This window comes from Scomber scombrus, chromosome 20 (assembly GCF_963691925.1).
Source record: "Scomber scombrus chromosome 20, fScoSco1.1, whole genome shotgun sequence".
Classification (NCBI taxonomy): Eukaryota; Metazoa; Chordata; class Actinopteri; order Scombriformes; family Scombridae; genus Scomber; species Scomber scombrus.
The window spans coordinates 6,599,977-6,619,343 of NC_084989.1; the positions used below are offsets into that span (position 1 = coordinate 6,599,977).

The 19,367-nt window shown below is 40.1% G+C and overlaps 1 protein-coding gene and 2 non-coding genes across 4 annotated transcripts in view; 1 reads left to right on the forward strand and 2 right to left on the reverse strand.

Moving 5' to 3' along the window:
- The window catches only part of LOC134002407 (partitioning defective 3 homolog), a 348,507-nt gene that overhangs the window by 313,748 nt on the left and 15,392 nt on the right, over window positions 1-19,367 (reverse strand). The gene's annotated exons all lie outside the window — the stretch shown is intronic.
- Window positions 6,130-6,201, reverse strand: trnaw-cca (transfer RNA tryptophan (anticodon CCA)). The gene has a single exon. It is a non-coding gene; the product is annotated as a tRNA-Trp (tRNA).
- Window positions 14,479-14,550, forward strand: trnaw-cca (transfer RNA tryptophan (anticodon CCA)). Its single transcript has one exon. It is a non-coding gene; the product is annotated as a tRNA-Trp (tRNA).

Sequence of the window (19,367 nt, forward strand, 5' to 3'; positions counted from 1 at the left end):
ATCTCACTAAAATCTCAACTAGTCATTTTAGATTCAACAACGGAATCTCCAGACTTTCTCTGTGCGATCAAGAGGCTTAGATAGCACCATTAGGCTGTGACCTCTGACCTCTGGAAAGACAGACTCATCTCAGTAAATCACCACTTCAACCCAGTAGTTCAACCTCTCAACCTCCCGCTTTCAGGGTTTGTGCTCAGCGGCACAATAGTGGCTGTGATTTATAGAGTGTATGTTCTCCCCTGTGAGTCATAAACACTGGTGTCACAAACAAGCCTTTTCTGCCTCTCTTGAGCACACACACACAGCTGGACCACACAGACTAACTAACACACACACACACACACACACACACACACACACACACACACACACACACACACACACACACACACACACACACACACACACACACACACACACACACACTCTTGAGCTCCTTATCTTTTCCAAAAGGTTCCCTGTTGCTATCAGGAGAAAGTTAAACAAATGCAAAGTAGAAGATACAGGACAGTAGCTGCAGCTGCTACTACTGCAGGGTCTCATGTACAATGTTTATTACAGACAAAATAACCATAATTAGCTTATTGTTTAATGCAATCAGGCCTGAGAAGTGAGTGAGTGTGTATTCTCAGACACAAATATACACACCACAAATGCAACAGCAGTTGACGAATGTGTTTTTATGAAAAACAAATTAAATCTTCAAACACTCATTACCATCACACAGATAAGACGATTGATAGATTTACCAAAATCCCGAGAGAATGACTGCGGTTTGGTGTCTCTCTTAATAGCACACTGAAATATCATCTTATGAAAACAAACAGAGTGAGGAAATCTGGCGTGGTGTGGTGACTGTGTCATCTAGTCATAACTTCCCTGTGGAGATGACGCTGCCAATTCATAAAAAGATAAATACTAGTTGTTTATGAAAGCCTTTATTATCCCTAATTGACCCAACAGACGAGTTGGTGTGATGACAGGATTCGCTGAGGTGAGACGGTAGTTGATTTTCTGGTTCAGTTTGGTTCACCAGGTTTTAGCTCACTAAAATATACCCAAAATCCCCTGAGGCGGAACTTTTACTTGTAATTTGAAGATTGCGTCTTTAAGTAAGATTTCATTCTTCAGGTTTCAAACTGTTGGCCAAACTGTGTACTGTATGACTGTTCATGTGTGCATGGTTTAGTAATGGGCTTCAGAACCAGTATACTGGGGGGGGGGGGTCTTGCACTGGTATTCCCCTATGACAAAGTCACCTCGAGGGTCTTTGCATTATTGATGCCCTGCCTGCACACAGAGCCTCCCAACCTACAGAGTACAACACTGAGAGAAATATGACACCTCACTACACACACACACACGCTGCACTGCACACACTGGAAGCCTACTGCATATCATTATTCATAAGAGCACACCCATAATATACAGCATGATACAAAGAAACATGTACTGGAGACTTAAAAGCTACATTTAACAGCCATGAGGAACTTTCATGGTCTTACAGTAATTACGTTGAACACTTTCACACATGGTACATTGTAAGTGCAAACACTGTGGTTGGGCAGCAACCAAACATGCATACATTTTGCAACAGTGTTTCTGGGGGGGAAAATGCATAGCTCCACCCTGAGTTAGACAGAGATGAACGTACTATATGTGCCCACAGAGGCATAAACAGAGAGGACATTTATTCAAGTTACTTTCACACAGAGTTTCAGAGCTGTCTTTCTTAGAAATAGTGTGGCAGAAAAAGGCAGACTACTTCACCAAGCAACACAAATAATTACAATCTCATTACAATCTAATTCTCTCATTAGAACGATATTATAAAGCACAATGAGCTACACTGCAACTTCATATCAGTTCAGTGTCTCTGGTGGCACAGTCCCTCTGTGTACAGTTAGAAACAAATTGAAAATACAGAGTTGTGAGTATTCCGGACAGCTGTTAACAGCCTGTCTTGGCACGTCTTCAACATTGGCTGGCCTCACTCAAAAATGGGCCAACGACAAACACACACACACACACACACACACACACACACACACACAAAAAAAATCTCAAACTTCCTCTCCCATTCAATTATTATTCGAATAAACAACACACATCATGATTAATCTTTTAGTTCATTCAACTGTTCAGTTGCAACGACAGCATATGGGTCAGTGGCTCAGTATCTGCCATTTAGAAATCCCAAAAGAACCAAGATCATTAATGAATCTTTCTTCCACCACCTATTTTTTAAAATGGAAATAAACAAACGTTCCCTTTCACTTGCAGTGAAAGACCTAAGTTTAAACATGTCAGCACTTGATTAATAACCCTGTATGATGTTTTGAGTGCAGGCACATATGAAAGGCTAAAAGATATATATATAAATGTATGTATGTTGGCCAACAGTTAACATCTCCCCACGCTGTGCACTACAACAGAGTGCTAGTATTGGAGCCAGAGAGGTTAGCGAGGGGATCAAGCTGGTAATACGGGCCAGCCTGTCAAACACAGAGCCAAATCCTGCAGCCTCTTGACATGGAGACCCTCCAAATATCTGCCACACCTACACGCACCACAGCCAGAGCTACACTGTCAATTCCCCAGAGTCTCATACTGTAGCTTTGGAGGGGATAGAAGCGAAGAAATATATATCCCACTGTCACTAAAAGCACAGACAAATGAAGCTTTGTGAATTTGGGATAAATTTTGTGCATGGATAAACCTCTGTGGCCTTGTTGCTGTGTGATCTGCCTGAGTAAGGGATTTGTAGTCTCTAAACCCTGTTTCTCCACGACAACTACAACTGCACATATCAACTCTCATGGTAAGTACAACATGGAAAGCTAAGCATCTGGTCTGGATATTAAAAAAAGCAGGTTGGTGTGTATGTGTGTATGTGTGTGTGTGTGTGTGTGTATGTGTGTGTGTGTGTGTGTGTGTGTGTGTGTGTGTGTGTGTGTGTGTGTGTGTGTGTGTGTGTGTGTGTGTGTGTGTGTGTGTGTGTGTGTGTGTGTGTGTGTGTGTGTGTCCGCACAGGCCAGACATGCTGCCTCATGGCTCAGCAGGAGCAGGAACCGCTTGCTCTGATGAAGGGCTCCCTAACAAATTAAAACAGACATTATCACATGAGGCTCTCATTGAGTAGTTTCATAATGGTACATCATTAAGCCAATTAAAGAGCAAACCTTCAGACAGGATATGCCGGTTATTACAGGGCTGCTGTATGTCAGGAGGTAACGTCAATTAGTGAACTTTCACAAGCAAATGTGTTATACATGATAGCAATAACCACCTTAGGGAAGCTATTTAGATGCATGACTTAATAAATAAGCAAAATGAAGGTTAACTGAAGTAATGCAAAATTGACATTTTATTGAGTCGTTAAAAAAAAAAAAGTATGACTGGACTATTAAGTGTAGATGGCTCAAAGTCTGTGTTAGATAGCAGTTAGCATCTTGGCTTGCATCCCAAAGTCACATTTTATTAGCATGTTTATTAGCAATCTGTCTGGAGTGCACAGGGATAGGTAGCTTGTTTGGGCAGCTAGCCAGTTTTATCCCATCTGAGACAAGTGGCCATTAGCAACAGCAGGGGAGCTACACATACACACACACACACACACACACACACACACACACACACACACACACACACACACAGACACACACACACACAGACACACACAGACACACACACACACACACACGTTTCCTGTCTTGAGCTTCAAAAACTTCTGGGAATATAGACCATGCTAAATAACATGCATGATTTGGTAGGTGTGCTAAAGGTAAAATGATGTCCACTTAAATATGCAATCACAAGCATAAAACATGCTATCGTGCATTATTGGTGTATAGAGTAAATTGTGATATAGCAGCATAATGCTTGCAAGCTTTTAAACATTACCATTGCTATTAAAAAGCAGTATTATTGTGGCTCAGCTGCCCCCTCAGGTGTCAATGAGCAATACACAGAATTGTACTGCTAACGGGACACTGTCCTCTCATTGACCCTGTGGATGGAGGAAAGCAAAAAAGGGAAAACATCCCTTAGGGTTTGATAGTGACTCTGTCAGCTATCAGTCAAATCTAGCGACAGCAGAAGCAGAGGGTGAGAGTGTTGTGTTACTGAAAGGACGTTTTAGTGTGAGACCCCTGAGGGCGATGTCCCGTCCAGGCCATCTGCTCAGCCTTGGATTGCACACAGGGAAAGTAAGATTTGGTGCAGATGTTAAATATCTGACTTTTAGGGTGAGCATAATGTAAGATACACATTGACAACATTCTTAAAATGTCTGTCACAGGTTTTTTTTACATTATACATTACTCATTACCAGTGCATCTTTTTTTTTGTATCCTTACAAGGTTTAGTTGTAATTTAGTGAAGAAATGATGACAACTGCGGGCATGCTGGTGCCAACATGCTACAAACCGGTATGACTAAAATAAAAAAGACAGGAAAGAAGAGAACAATAAATGAGTGTTCTCATGCTGGATGTGTAACTTTGAAGTTATTGTTACTCAGAGTTTCACAAATGCAAAAGAACCACATCGACATTCACAACAATAATACTAATTTAAAAAATAATAATTTTCAACCTGTGAAGCAAAGACAACAGTTTATATTTGAACATTGTCCAAACTGGATAGAAAATACTGCAAATGTCAGTGACAGCCTGACAGTGTAGACTCTGCACGTTAAGGCCTGCTGGTTCAGTAAAACTAGTTGAGCGCTGCCAGACTCTTTGTCTACTTATAGAAGCAGCAGTCAGCAAAAATTTCGGCACACTTTTTGTTTATTATTTCATAAGCGCTGAGGTTATGCTCGCCAGATGGGACCTCTGAACGGGCCAAGAGAAACACAGCGCGCACAGTGAATCACCAAGAACAGACAACCCGCAGTGGAGATGTCACGACACACACGGCTCTTTCACCGACTGCAGATGTGGAGCGCAGCGTGGTCACAGAGGGTTTTTTTTTTCTAAGGTTTGTGTTTGTTTGTGTGTGTGTGTGTGTGTGTGTGTGTGTGTGTGTGTGTGTGTGTGTGTGTGTAGGAGGAGGTGCCTGAGGTCTAAATGAGGAACAAACATCATTATGTGCTACTTATTGTGTGCCGTTTCAAGAGAAATTCGCATCAGCATCGATGGAAACCAGGGTCCGCTACAGTCAATCAGGAAGTGCAGTGCAGTGAAACAGGTGGCAGGCAGCGCAGACTGTCATCGTATCTGTTGGAGGCTGAGCGCGCGGGACCGAGCACCGGGTGTCATGTTTTGGAATGTAAAATATGAGAAAAGAGGATGTTCATCTGGCTGATATAATCTGTATTTGCAAGGGAAAACAGAAAGTCGGTATCATTGCTTTGAACAATTTAGATACAGTGTAAAAGTTAGATAGGGGCGTTCGCCACATCACACTGCAACTGCTGAGCACAAAATTAGCTCACATGGGGAGTAAAGAGCTGTTTAATAACAACAAACAACTCCTACATCCTACAGTGAAGGCTAAGTGAATCTGTGTCCTTCATGTGCCCACTGTCTGCCTTCAGCATGACTGTAGGCATGATTCAACTCTGCCTAAGAAGTGGATTTCCAAACCAAACAATCGAACCCTGACGATGAGCAGTGGTAGTAGACAAGGTTTCTGGATAAAAAAGAAAAAAAGGTCAGTCACAACCAAACCACAGAGTCCACCCACTGCCCCCCTTCTCACTGCTCTTCTATAGAAACACATATAATTACAGTATACAGTATACTGCTGATATATTTAGAGTATTTAGAATAAAAATAGCATGTTGTTCTGTATGGAGAATGGATCTACACACAGCCTACATTTACCCGCTTGTTTGTAAGACACTGTAATTACAACTCAGTCTAGTTTTTCAGCTCAGTCACATGTTATGTCTGTCAGTTAAGGTAGAAGGTAGGACTATAAAGCTGGAGGAGGTTGAAAGACAGCTGGCAGCTCCACCATAGAAACACAAACACAGACAGATACACTGTATGGAAGCACAGTCTGTAATCCATGAGCAAACACCCATATAGGGAAGAAAAAAAAACATAGACTAGACAGCCATATTTTGACATTCGTGCACATGCATTCCTTTAATGAGAACACTTTGGACTTTAAAAATCCCTGACCCCGACGTGATTTGAACACGCAACCTTCTGATCTGGAGTCAGACGCGCTACCGTTGCGCCACGAGGTCTTATTCCCACAGCTCATAACTTCCATCTCTGTCCTGCAGCCCAATCTCCACCCAGAGGCACCACCAGGGATTTTGGGCCTCATGAAAATATAGCAACACTAAACACAGGCCACGCCAACCCTGCACAATTGCTGTAACCACATCTGTAGAACCCAGCCGACCCATTGAAAGCTTTAAATGACTCTACCTGTGCGGGCTTGCAACTCTCCTGTAGTCCAATACTTACTGTACAATATTTACTGACTCTGAGCTGTGAAAATATAACACTGTGCAGACATGCACACAGCATTCTGCATACAGTGGAATTCACTAGTTGATGCAAGACTGATACACTATAAGTAATGTGCTGTAGACAGTATTTTACACTCTAAATGTAAAACATGTTTAAATGAAAAATTCTCTTAACATTAATGAAAAACATAAACATAACTTAAATTCAAATGAACCTCTTCAATAAAAAATAAATGAACATTTCTGAACTAAGTATACTTCCCATTATTATAATTCAAAAGTAATTAACCATTCTTTTTTCATAATAATAATAAACAGAAATACCCACAGACCTCCTTCAGTTATGTTAAGTAACATATCATTAAACACAATGCAGCTCACCTCCTTCAGTCCGGAGCTGGTTCATTATCATGGGGAGACAGGGCTACCTGACACCAAGAGCAGGGACAACTTATTTAGTATCAATAACTTGCTAAAAGTTTACCTGCATTGGTTAACTGTCAATTAAAAGACGGGTGAAATGCAAACATTCAGTATGTTCTGTGAAGATATTAGCAGTAACTAATGTTAGCGTAGCAAAACTAACATTAGCTTGTTTCACTGTGGACTAAACTTAGCTAACAGGTACATTTCCACCACTCATGGACTAAACACTCACCTTTATTTACTGAAACATTGGCTGACATACTCTCGCCCTTTCAGTTCTCTCGCTCTTTTATTTCTTTTTTATTTGTTTTTAGTTCTTGGAAGCTATTGAGACACTATGCTAATAATGCTCCACTCCTCCTCACTTCACTGCTAACATTTACCGCGCCAGGTTTGGAAGCAGGACTGAACCATTTCATGAAAACAGAGGGGGGTGTCTGGGCAATACTAATAAGTATATATTTTTTGCCTGAAACAATAAACATAAACTCTTAGTTTAATGAGTACATTGTAAATAAAATATTCTATTAAGGTCTATTAATGATTAATGATGGTTTATCACGGGCCCTTAGAATCGTCCTGACCATGAATGTATTATAAGAGTTTATAATACAACTCTCCACCCATGACAATGACTGTCTGTAGTGGAAGATCTAGTCAGGTAACTGCACTTGATAATCCTCTGACAAAACATAGTGCTGATAAAATGTGTTGAAAATAAATGAACCCAGGTCACTCAAAGGAAATTGAAATTCTCTTGCTTCTTGGCACTATTTACAAAACTGTTTTGTAAAGAATATAGAAACTAGGGTAGATAGTGTATATCAAAAAGTAAATGTGCAATAATAAAAATGAATCTGTGCAGTGGGGATAAAGGTGTGTAAGTGTAGAGATGTAAAGTTCCAATCCCCATAAAGCTGTTCCACTCTTAACTACCAATGTGTTGTCAAAATGAATGTTTATCATCTAAAAAACACAATCAACTGAGATCATGTAGCACTGGTGGTAATTATCTCATACTGCACGTTGTGAATTAAATGGATTATATGATAAATGGTTTTCAGGTGTGCAATGAAAACATGCTCCAATTTGACATATTTTAACACAACAATACACTGATTTTTTTCAAGTTGTGACAGGAACTTCCAAACTGTTGAGTCCTTGCCAAGAAAAGAAAAAAAACACAGACACAGACACAGGGAAGAGGCAGAGAGAAAGAGATGATGAAAGCCACTTTCCAAAGGAACACTGGCGCAAACATCCAAAATCCACAAACAGTGACGTCTAAAACTTGGAGCCACAGAGTAACAGAAAAGCGATGGACTCAAAAGTACATGAGATGTAAACTAAGGGTAAAAAAAACTGCCATAAAGAGAAGGAAAAGGAGCAATAAAGTCCAGATGTGTGTCAGTATTTGGAATGAGTTTAGTCCTGTGTCAGCTTGAGAACTATGTTTACATCTCACCAATTCTCAAACTGCTCTCTAACAACATCTATTAGGTGGTGATAATAAATGATTGCTTGGACATGATCTGACAAAGTGAAGTGGAGGAAGCACCCCGTGTGTGTGTGTGTGTGTGTGTGTGTGTGTGTGTGTGTGTGTGTGTGTGTGTGTGTGTGTGTGTGTGTGTGTGTGTGTGTGTGTGTGTGTGTGTGTGTGTGTGTGTGTGTGTGTGTGTGTGTGTGTGAGGACGCTCATATTTCTATATAAGCCTGAAAGTAACAGCTCTATTTACAGTGATGAGTCTCTGGAGGATCTGGATCTGCGTTTGTGTTTGCACGACTGCTGAAAGAGGAAATATGCACTTGGAAAAAGTGTTGCGCTAACAACAACATTGAAGATATTGGAAAAACAGTGAAAGTGAACAGCACATGCAGTGGCCCTCTTCACTTGCCTGATGTCCATTTGTTTTCCAGATTATGTAACATGAGAAGTATTCTACATCAGCTAAGCTTGGTGCTCCAAACCACAGACAATCATGACCTCTTACTCAGACAGTCAAAACATTCAAACCTGTCTAGTCAATAAAGAAAAGCAAGAAAAAAGGCATTAAAAAAGAATCAGAGAATCATTCCAGTAACATACAATGTCACACTTAGGATTGTGCATTTGAAGAGGTGTTAAAACAGGTTTGGGGTTCATATAACCCAAAATAACTATGTTCTATTCTCATATCCTCAGTCCACCTCCCCATTGACTGATGGAGGAGTTTGCTCTGTAGCTGAGGAAATGCTCATTAACCCTGCACAGGAAACAGACAACACATAGGAAAAAAATAGTTGAGGCTGAAGAGTGGCAACATCAGTGGGAAAAGTGCATGTTTGCTGCTTTAAGTGAGGTGAGAAAGGAAGGCAGGAAAGGAGGAGGAGGAGGAGGAAGGCAGCGAGGAGTGAAAGTGAGACAGAGTGAGAGAGAGTAAAGGGATCGAGGACAAAGGATGCGTTTAGTGGTTTTCATGAATAGAGTAAACGGTGAAAGAGGAAAAGAGTGTGACTGAAGTGCAACCGTTTGCAACACAATGGGAGAATATCTGATTTGACACTTGCAGATTGTGTTGAATTTAAACAGCAGAAGGATGATTCAAAGCTTAACAACAAAAAACTGTCTCACTATCCTGCAAATAACCTTCCATCGATGCACCGCACGTTCAAACCCTGAAGGCTCTCTGGAAAACACCTGCCTCTGAGCACCGATGCTTAACTTTTATCTCTGTAAATACTTTGTTTACAGCTTGACTTCTGGGTTTGATTTTCTAACAAACAGCATATAAATATAATGCTGTTAAGCAGCCAACTAGAAAGTAACGCAGTATCAGAGTTGCCTTCTAGCTACACTAACACTTACAGCCAAAGCAAACATTAAAATGTCATCAAAATCTTACATCCTACATTTCTCTAGATACCTTCAAAACTTCACTGGCAGAGTTAATCACGCAAACTATCTGCTGTCGTGTCCAGTTTTACGTAAGAAAAATTTTAGCCAATAAGTTCAGAAGGAAAAACTGAGCTGTGATGTGTCAAAAAAGATTTTGTGATGCAGTGGTAGCTTATCTGACTCCAGATCAAAAGACTGTATTTTCAAATCATGTGGAGGTCAGTGCAGTGGAGCAATGCCTCCAACAGATCAAAGCTCCACTGCAGGGTTTTGACATGACTAAGCTTCTTTTTTTCAGTCTGGAGAGAGTCCCATCTGAATCAAACTCAACAAGCCGGCTGCTCTCTTTCTCTGCCCAAAATGGTTTTAGAGATATCTCATACCATTTCTATGATGCATGTGATGGAATACTCATCTATCAGCACCTCCATTAATGAGCTAATGCTTGCTGTAAAATCTGAAAGACAGCCAAATGATATATCACGTAAACAGAGATAAAAGCATGTCATATATCTAGATGAATTTATTTAAGGGCCAGGAATCCTCATCACATAATGACTTGGTTATAATGATGTCTCCCTGGTTAATGTGCTGCCTGAAGCTCTGTTTTGTCTGTTTAAGCAAAGGTGCCATTTATCATTTTTTCCCATCATTGTAAGTGACTGATTTTGTGTTTATTTTGCTCGAGATGTTATTATGTAAAGTAGTAAAAATCAAAACTACTCACTGCTTTCCTATAGTGAGGACTACTGTGGTATGATAATGAACAGGCTTTCATTTACTTTGCAAACATTAAGCAGTGCTTTTTTATTCTTTCTTTAATCCAGACAAAGCTTTGCTGAGTACATGCACTCCTTTTTTAGTACTTCTGTGCCCTGTTATAACTACATGTTTGCACCTTGATGATGCTCAGTATAACTTCCATCTTCTCAGTGGGACAGCGAGGAGCTCTGCAGATGTTCTTCATTGATTCATATTCAGAAAATGATTCACAGGTTGTGGTTGGATAGATTGCATTTGTGTCTCATATTGCGTTATATCATAAATCTTGGGTGGAGATGATGTTTGCTTGACACACAGGGCTGTGTCACAAAGCTACTGAATTCAATCCAGTTTTACTTCAGTCTCTGTTTGATACGCTAGGAAATGCAACTTGACAAGCACACATTATCGAGTCCGCTCAGATTTATGGAGCCCATAAAGAATTAGGGGATAATTATCTCTGGGTTATGACATGTTTTCCTGGACTCATGAGAAACGGTTAACTTGACATTAGCTGATTTTGATTTTCTATTCCATATGAATGCAATTTGCTTCTGTATCTTGGTGTGTCCCTGGTAAGAGCTTGAAGAGCACACGCAGTACAGAACTCATAAAGTCTTGACGCTTGGCAGCATAAGTTGCATTCAAATCCAAAGGCTGATGGAGACGCCTGCTCGCACACACTGTGAGCGGCCTGTTAGTGCAGCCTAGTTCTTCTTAGTGTCACTGAAACAGACTCCCTGCACTGTGACTAAATTCTGGAATACAGCGGTGAAATGCTCAAGTTTTCTTAAAAGTCATATCCCTGGCGTCTGAGATTATTCAGCCTGAGAGACAGTAATGCCTCACAGGCCAAAATCTGGATATACTGTGTGTCTTCACCACTCAAGATGAACTGTACATTCATCCCTTTACTTATAGGCAAGTTTTAATGCATATGAAGCAGCTGCACATGTATATATTCGTACAGTGAGACTCTGCAGATTACTTTGAACTGTAATGCAACAGTAAGTCACTTAAACTGCCAACACTGAGAGTCAACTCTCCTCTCAAGCCCTGCCTAATATAAACCAATAAATCACCTTCTCCAAATCTGTTTATCATCCAGGAAAACACTGGACCTTATAATTCCATAAAACATCAAATCCAGCTGGATAAAAAAAACAAAAAACCCTTTCCTCTGCCCAAAACTGTGTTAAGTGTTAAAAGAGGGAGACCTCTAACCTCAAAAAAGCAAAGTCTTCCTTGTGTTTCTACTTCATAATGTTCCTATCTTCCCACATAACCCTTCTAATGGCAACTGAGTCTTCCAAACATAATAAGATTATATTTAACTTTCAGGGTACGAGCCCACAACTAATGAAGTGCCTTTGAAAAGAGAAGCAAAGGAGAAGAGAAAACCATTTAAGACATGCACTAAAAAGGGGGGTTTGCATGTGAAAAATGCACTATGGTAAAGCACAGACATGGTGTGTTCATATGGATGTAATCACGTCTCTACAGGAGCACCAGCTGGAAAGTTTCAGAAGTGAAACAGTGGACAATATTGAGTATGTCATGTCTGCAGGCTGCAACTGTTATGCCACCGCACCTCTTTCTCTCACTACTAATACTGCTGCTCTCTCTCCCACTTTCTCCTTCCTGCTAATGGACCAACCATATAACCATCAAAACCTCAGAAAGTATTGCACCATTTCATTCTCACGTTTCAACATGATCCGCCATCACGCTCTTTGCTTTGATCTTTTAGTATCTTCCACAATGCCTCTCGTGTCTCCTCAACATTAAATGTGAAATATATAATCAGTAAGTGAGCGAGAATTGGTGGGTGTGAATACCTTCACCATTTGATTTACAACATGGCTCAAGAGTTTTTATTTTCTATATCTTAACAAATCAATTTCATCATTCAGTATTCCAGGTATTCTTCTATTTACTTGTTTCTGATTGTCACAAATCCCTATTTTTATTTTTGTTTATATACAAACATAGATTTTATATCACATACATTTTACACACACAGGAGAAAATGTTAATTTACTACAAAATGTTAACTTATTTCTTCTCAAAACATTATGTTAACATTATAAGTTTATAGAGCAAACCTCACCAAATCCTTCTTACATACCCTTCATTCTCGCCTTCTCTTTCTCTGCAGCCTCAAAAATGGTTATTTTGTGCTTTTTCCCACACTCACACATCAAGAGGCCCATTATGCTATGGTACAATATTCAGTATGTTGCAACAACACCCTGATAACATGGGTGGTGTGACTAAGGCATGGTGGCTATTCATCAATGAGCTGGGCAAAGACCTTGTCATACCACATATGAAGAGTCTCATGGAGAACACGCCCCACCTCCGAAAAGCATATTACATATGTAGGATTATAAATGAAACAGAGCCACCACCCAGCCACAGGAAGACGTCACACAGGAAGGACAAGTGACGAAGTGTAAGACCTGCCCAGCAGCCAAAGACAGAAAAGTCACCAGCTGGTGTTCCCAGTGCAGCAGATACACTACAGATACACTACCGCTCATTATCAGTGTTATCAGTTATCAGTGACGTGTGTTTGTTATGTGTGACAAAGAAACAATACACATATATTAAATATTAAATGTATTATTGTTTGTTATTGTTATTTAAAAATTATTATTATCGTATGTCTATTTTTTTTAAATACATTTGCGTACATGGATCAAAAGCTGCTTTTGTTCATAAAGTAAGAATGGGAAAATGAAAATAATGGTTTGTGGTAATCAAAAACAAGATATTTATTCATACTTAGAATATTAAATTACAATGAAATACATTGATTTAAAAGAATAGAGCAAACACACAGTGAGTGAAATAATAATTAATATGTGCCATGGGGTTTGCACAGCTTGTACATCAAAGGGTTGAAGGGATTTTACAAGATTTTGTGGGTTATCACCTGTCAACAGATGAGCTAGAATAAAAACACACAAAGAAAACAAGGAAGTAAAACAATAGCCAAAAAACAAGTTGGAGGAGGAAAAAAGTGACAGTTAAAAATAACCGCAAAAACAACAGAAACCTGTCAGTGTCAAAGGTAGAAAAGGAGGAAGAAAGAAATAAAAGACAAGGAGGGGAGGGAGGTTGAGAGAGAATAAAAAGATGTTGAGAGAAAGCACCAGGGGCTGTGCTGCAAGGTTAAATCTAATGAGCTCAGTGTTTATCGATGAGTGAATTAGGGACACAATTGCGCCGTGGAGAACAGGAATTTTCACACACATGGATACATGCACATACACACACATTCAGTACAGGTAATTTAAGGACCTGCTGATGCTTGAAACAAGATTGTAACGTAAAGAAAGTGCCATGAATCTCATTCTCTTTGGCAGTTTGCTGTTTAGCTGAAGGGTCAAACCAGCTCAGAACTACTGGCTGTTTATTGTTGCCTGCTTCTTTATGTAATGTATCGTGACATGACAAATAAGTATCAGTTCCACCCACAACATTTTAACCACAATGAACAAATGCAACAGGCATCCTACTGGCTGAGCTGGACAGACAGTCAGCGTGCCAATATATCACCCCTCCTCCTCCCGACACTTTCACCGAGCCTGCTCTCATTAAAGTCAGTGAGTGATGAGGAGAGCCCCATCAATCTCCCTTAAAGACCACCGGAGTAGAAGGCGTGGTGTGAGAGTAGAGTCACTGGAGAGGGAAATGGCACAAGTCCATATGAGTCTCAGGGTGGTGGTGGTGGTGGTAAGAGTGAAAGTGGGAATGGTGGCAGAGTCATGTGGTCTGCTCATGAAGATGGAGAGGTGCAGACCCACTGTAAAGAGCATGGGCGGGGCTGCTCTGTGTTTACCTCAGAGATAAAATGTGCTGCCAGATACGATCGATTCCAGGCCGATGCAGTAAACAAACAGCTGTGTTGTTTCTAAAGGAGAAAACACTTTGCTTTTCATACTGTTTTACTCCAAAGACAGGCCTAACTAAAGCAAGACCTTGTGGCGCAACGGTAGCGCGTCTGACTCCAGATCAGAAGGTTGCATGTTCAAATCATGTCAAGGTCAAAAGAATTCAACCAGGATAACTCATCACTTTAAATCCTCAGACTAGTTTCTGAAACTAAGCTGATGATTGCAAAGGGATTATGTAGTATTGCGAAACCCGGCTCCTGAGGGGACTGTTTGCCAATTTGACTGTCGTAAAGATCAATACGTGGTGGAAGCTCATGTTCTCCTTGACTGCAAAATTCAGCCTAAGAAAGCACATTCTGCATGGGTTTGGCAAATAATGAATATAAAAGGAAGACCTTAAACCCAGCCCTGAATGAACAGGGAACTGAAGGGGCCAGTTCATTTTTTTTCTTGGGAATACTGCGGGCGGTAAGTGGAGTTGCAGTGTCTGGCGGAGGATGTTTACATAGCCTTGCTTTGTAGGTGTATTCAAAATCATCAGTGCTGGAGGCGCACACACACACACACACACAACAGAGGTGTTTTTCTGTCAGAGGTAAACCAGTCAGCAGACTCTGTGGTGTAATTTGATCTGAGATATCCAACACCCACTGCCACTCAGACTCCTGCAGAGACAATCTACTGGGCTCCAGTCTCCAGTCCAGTACCAGTCTCTTCCTTCAACAGCAGGAATGTAACAACAAAAACACAAAACCTCCAGAGCTCTGACCATGTTGGACAGAAATGAACATACTGCTTTAATTATAGATTTTAGGGCAATATCAAAAAAGAAACTGTTAATGTTCACAGTGAAGTTCTGAATGTGTAACTAAAATATGCAGTATTTTTTCAAGACTTTTGGAAGCACTTTGTGCCAAACAACGATGCCCAAAAAACAAACACATTGGTTTAATGTCATGGTAGCTTATCTGTCATAGCACTTTTCTTCTACTCTGGCAGTATAAAAACACTACCACCAGTGTGCAGTGAATTAGAATTTTAATCTACTGCAGTAGGTGTGTTTCCATTCCTTCACACAAAGGCTGCAATATCAGCAGTGATCACTTCTGTTCACCATCTTTCATGCAGACGTTTTGGAAGATGTAAGGAAGTGTTTGCAGGAAGCAGACACTATTTGCAGGCAGTCTCCTCTCCTCAGGCACTGCTGATGTCTAATCATACGGTGTGAGATATTCAGCCTGTCGATGGCAACTCAGCATCCTCACAGCCTCATGAAACATCCCATCTGCTATCAATGTACTGTAACTATTACCCCAGCAGCAACATGAAACACAACAATGATTCCCCATGACATCCAAGTCAGCCTTAAATTTTGAGGGAAGAAAATGATTGTACATGTTGAACAACATAACTTTCACGACTACTCATTGTTATGAGATGGATTATGGCTGCGTGTCAGTGTCCTGCAGATATCTTGTTCGACCTAGCACGGTTTTTAAATACTGAAATAAGTGGTTGAGATTGGTCTTAGGGTGATGGAGTATTGTACCCACATGGTGAAACGCAAGCTGGAACCTAAATTCAAAAAGTCAATATTGGATTTTAATGAATTCTGACCACACAGAGTGGTCAAAACAAACACACAAACTCACTGTGACTGACTATGATTTCACATTGAAATAGTTCCCATGTTTCTCAGCCACACGTCCTTAGCCTGTACCCGATGACCCCGTTTCAAGGCCCAAGCAAAGACTAATCATCCCTCTACATGTTCTGTAACCAGAAAAAATGTCTGGGCAGGAAATTACTCTGCAAAGATAAATCCACAACTTTACATATTCATCAGTGCAAAATCTCTATGTTGGCCACCACAACCAGACGAGCTGAATTTACCACATATGCAGAATCAAAGCGTCTGAGTGCTGAGTTGAAAATATAAAAATGTTATCTTCTCTTAGTTGGTGCACCTTTTTAATCACCAACCTGCTGTCTTCTATTTCTTTGATGGAAAACCAGCACCTTTGTTTCTATCAGTCGGCAGGCACAAAGACATATTCTCATAATGAAAACCAGTCAAGATAATAAGGCTGTTGAAATGAATATGCCCAAATGTTTTTTTTCTTGCAAACATGAAAATGAACCAACAGGCCACAACATAATCAATCAAAATACATAAATCACTATCATCATTAATCTGCCAAAGCACCAAATATGCATTGGGATTTTCTTATCTTTATGGTGTTTTAATTCCAGCAGCAAAAGCAGTGGCATGATGTCATTTCATTGCGTTTGATGTGGCCCCCTCCATGTGGACAAACAACACACCATTCATCTTGCTATCAATCCTCCGGGTGCATGTCAATTCAAATCACTGGCATCTCGGTCAACCCGACAAAAAAAGACTGAGTCATCTCTGAATCATTTTTCTCATGAAGAACTTGGTAGCCTTGGGCTGCAATCGCATAATTGATCTTGCTGAAGAGCGATGAAGAAATAGTTCACTGACTCGGAAGGCCGCGCACAATGACGCTACAGCCAAGGTCAAAATTTGATGTTCGGCTTTATTGTTACAGCAAACAAGGCGAGTGGCATCAGCACACTACAGCTAGAGGGATAAGCATGTCTACATGTATATAAAGCTACTTTAAAGGACTCCTGAATGGGAATACATAAACGTTGCAACGCTTTTGGAACTCATCTCATAGTGATAATAATACCAATCTAAATGATCATTCGTCAGAGTTAAGCCACATTGAACTCCAGACCACTTTGGTATATTTCCACAACAGAGACTCTTGAATCAGTGCCCTGAGAACAGAGAAGAGTGAATTCCCAGCATGGGAAGTCCTAACTTTAAAGACTTTAAGCTCCAGAACACAAAAAAACCTGCCAAAAACTTTTCTCTGTTGCGTTCATTAACTTCACAAAGACAGGAATCAATGTCAGAATAGAAAACTTTTCCTGTCACTCAGTGGTTCATATACTGCCGCTGCTCAATTCAAAATAGATCAGTCCCAATGACAGCAATATCCCACAGTCTTGCCAACGTCTAAGCCCTTCTACATCAAGGATTTATTTCTCCCCTGTAGCCGCGAGCATGCCATCTCCATTTCACAGCTCTGTCTCTGTGTTTGAGAGAATATCTTGGTGGGCAGCTGCTTGGAAAACCTACACAAACACATTTATATAAATGCCAGTCATCTCTATGTATAAAAAGTGGATATTTTTCACCTTCCCTGAGGAATAGTGCATTGCAATACTACAATCAAAGGTGAATAATGTCTGTGTCAGGTGTTTTTCAGAAAACAGGTTTGTTTGCAGATGTGTTTGCTAAGCAGTAGCAAGTAGGGATCATATATCACAGGGAGGAGAGATTATTCAGTTATTTGGCAAAGGAAATGCTAAAGTGCCCTCAGCTCAGCAGAATAGCAATGATTTAATTTGACAACATAATGGATACCAGACCAATGGGGAACGGTTCATAAGAACGATTATAGCTGATCAATAGCTGCTCAGTTCGAATACTAGTCACCTCTTTTTGGCACAAGGCTCTTTGAGTTAATCAGGGTAAACTGCATCCAGGGAACTGCTGTATCAACAGCATGAAAAATTAAGCTCATGCTGATAATGAACACTGAATAATGAATACTGAAATGTCCTAAAGCCAAACCCAGTTTAAAGTTAAAAATAGAGTTGAAAAACATCGTGAAATCTGATATTTTTTCTTCTTTCCCTTACTGTTGAAAATATGGATCGATGATGCCTTATAAGTAAAAGCATGAGGTCATGATGTAGCCTGTAATTTCTACGCTCAGATCACCACTGGGAAGTGATACAGAAGAACAATTGTGTCGCATAAATGCTAAGTTATACAATTACTGATTAGGTTCAGAATAATTGTAGTTCATCTACTAATATGAGATCAAGATGTTGGTTGAATAAAGCTTAGTGCAGCCACTGACTATATACAACCATGTTTATTTACTTTACTCAGTGAAACATGGAGTCTGTGCATGCATGCATAGTGCTCGAGGGTTCAGAGACCCAGAGTGCATTAGTCGGATCAAAAGCCAATGACAGACAAAGCCGCTGGACAGCTTTGATGTTGCATATGAACCTTTTTGTAAATCTTACGTGGCTTAATCAAATTACTATTTAAAACTTAAATGGACTAAATAAATAATGTAAATCAATGAGCTATGAAATCATCATTCTAATCATCACTGTAATTGTTTTTCTCACCTAGTCTGTACAAAGACTTCTACTGGAGGGTAATTGCTCAAGCTGTTTTTGCAAACATCTGCCTGGCTTAAGTGCTCCTGTGCAAGGCTCTGAATCCCAGCAAAGATATTGCTGTGTGAGAGAAACTCCACAGAAGGAGAAAGCACAAAGAGTTTTCCATGAGGAAATGATCAAATATAACATGAATATGTTGAAATAACTTCTACTAAAAGCTTAATTAACTGGCCAAATTACAGTAATTCACATGGTGTGGACACATAATTCTGTATTTTATCTAGTACTACCTACTAAATTATAAGACAACTAATAACCATTAGGAGATATTATATTTTGCATTACAGATACTGAGAGAGAATGAAAACCACAATGCCAGAGTAAGGGCTGAAGAAGAAAAACACGTGAACTGAGTTGACCTTTTCTCCTGAGGACAAAAAGGGGGTTATGCAGGGAAAGCTAACACCAGTAATAATGAGGTCAAAAACAGGCAAAAAGAAACACTAAAGAAAATTGAGATGAGATACATATTTGTCCAAGTAACACCTGGGACCTGCTACAACAGAGTGGGGAATAGAAACCTGGGCAAAACAGTCTGCAGTTAGTTAAATCTCGGCCGATAAGTATATTATGTTAACAATGAATTAATTGACTATGTGTAATGCCAAAAAAAAACATTCACAGTGATAAAAACAAAGCATTAGCACCTCATTGTGTAACTGTTAGCTCAAAGT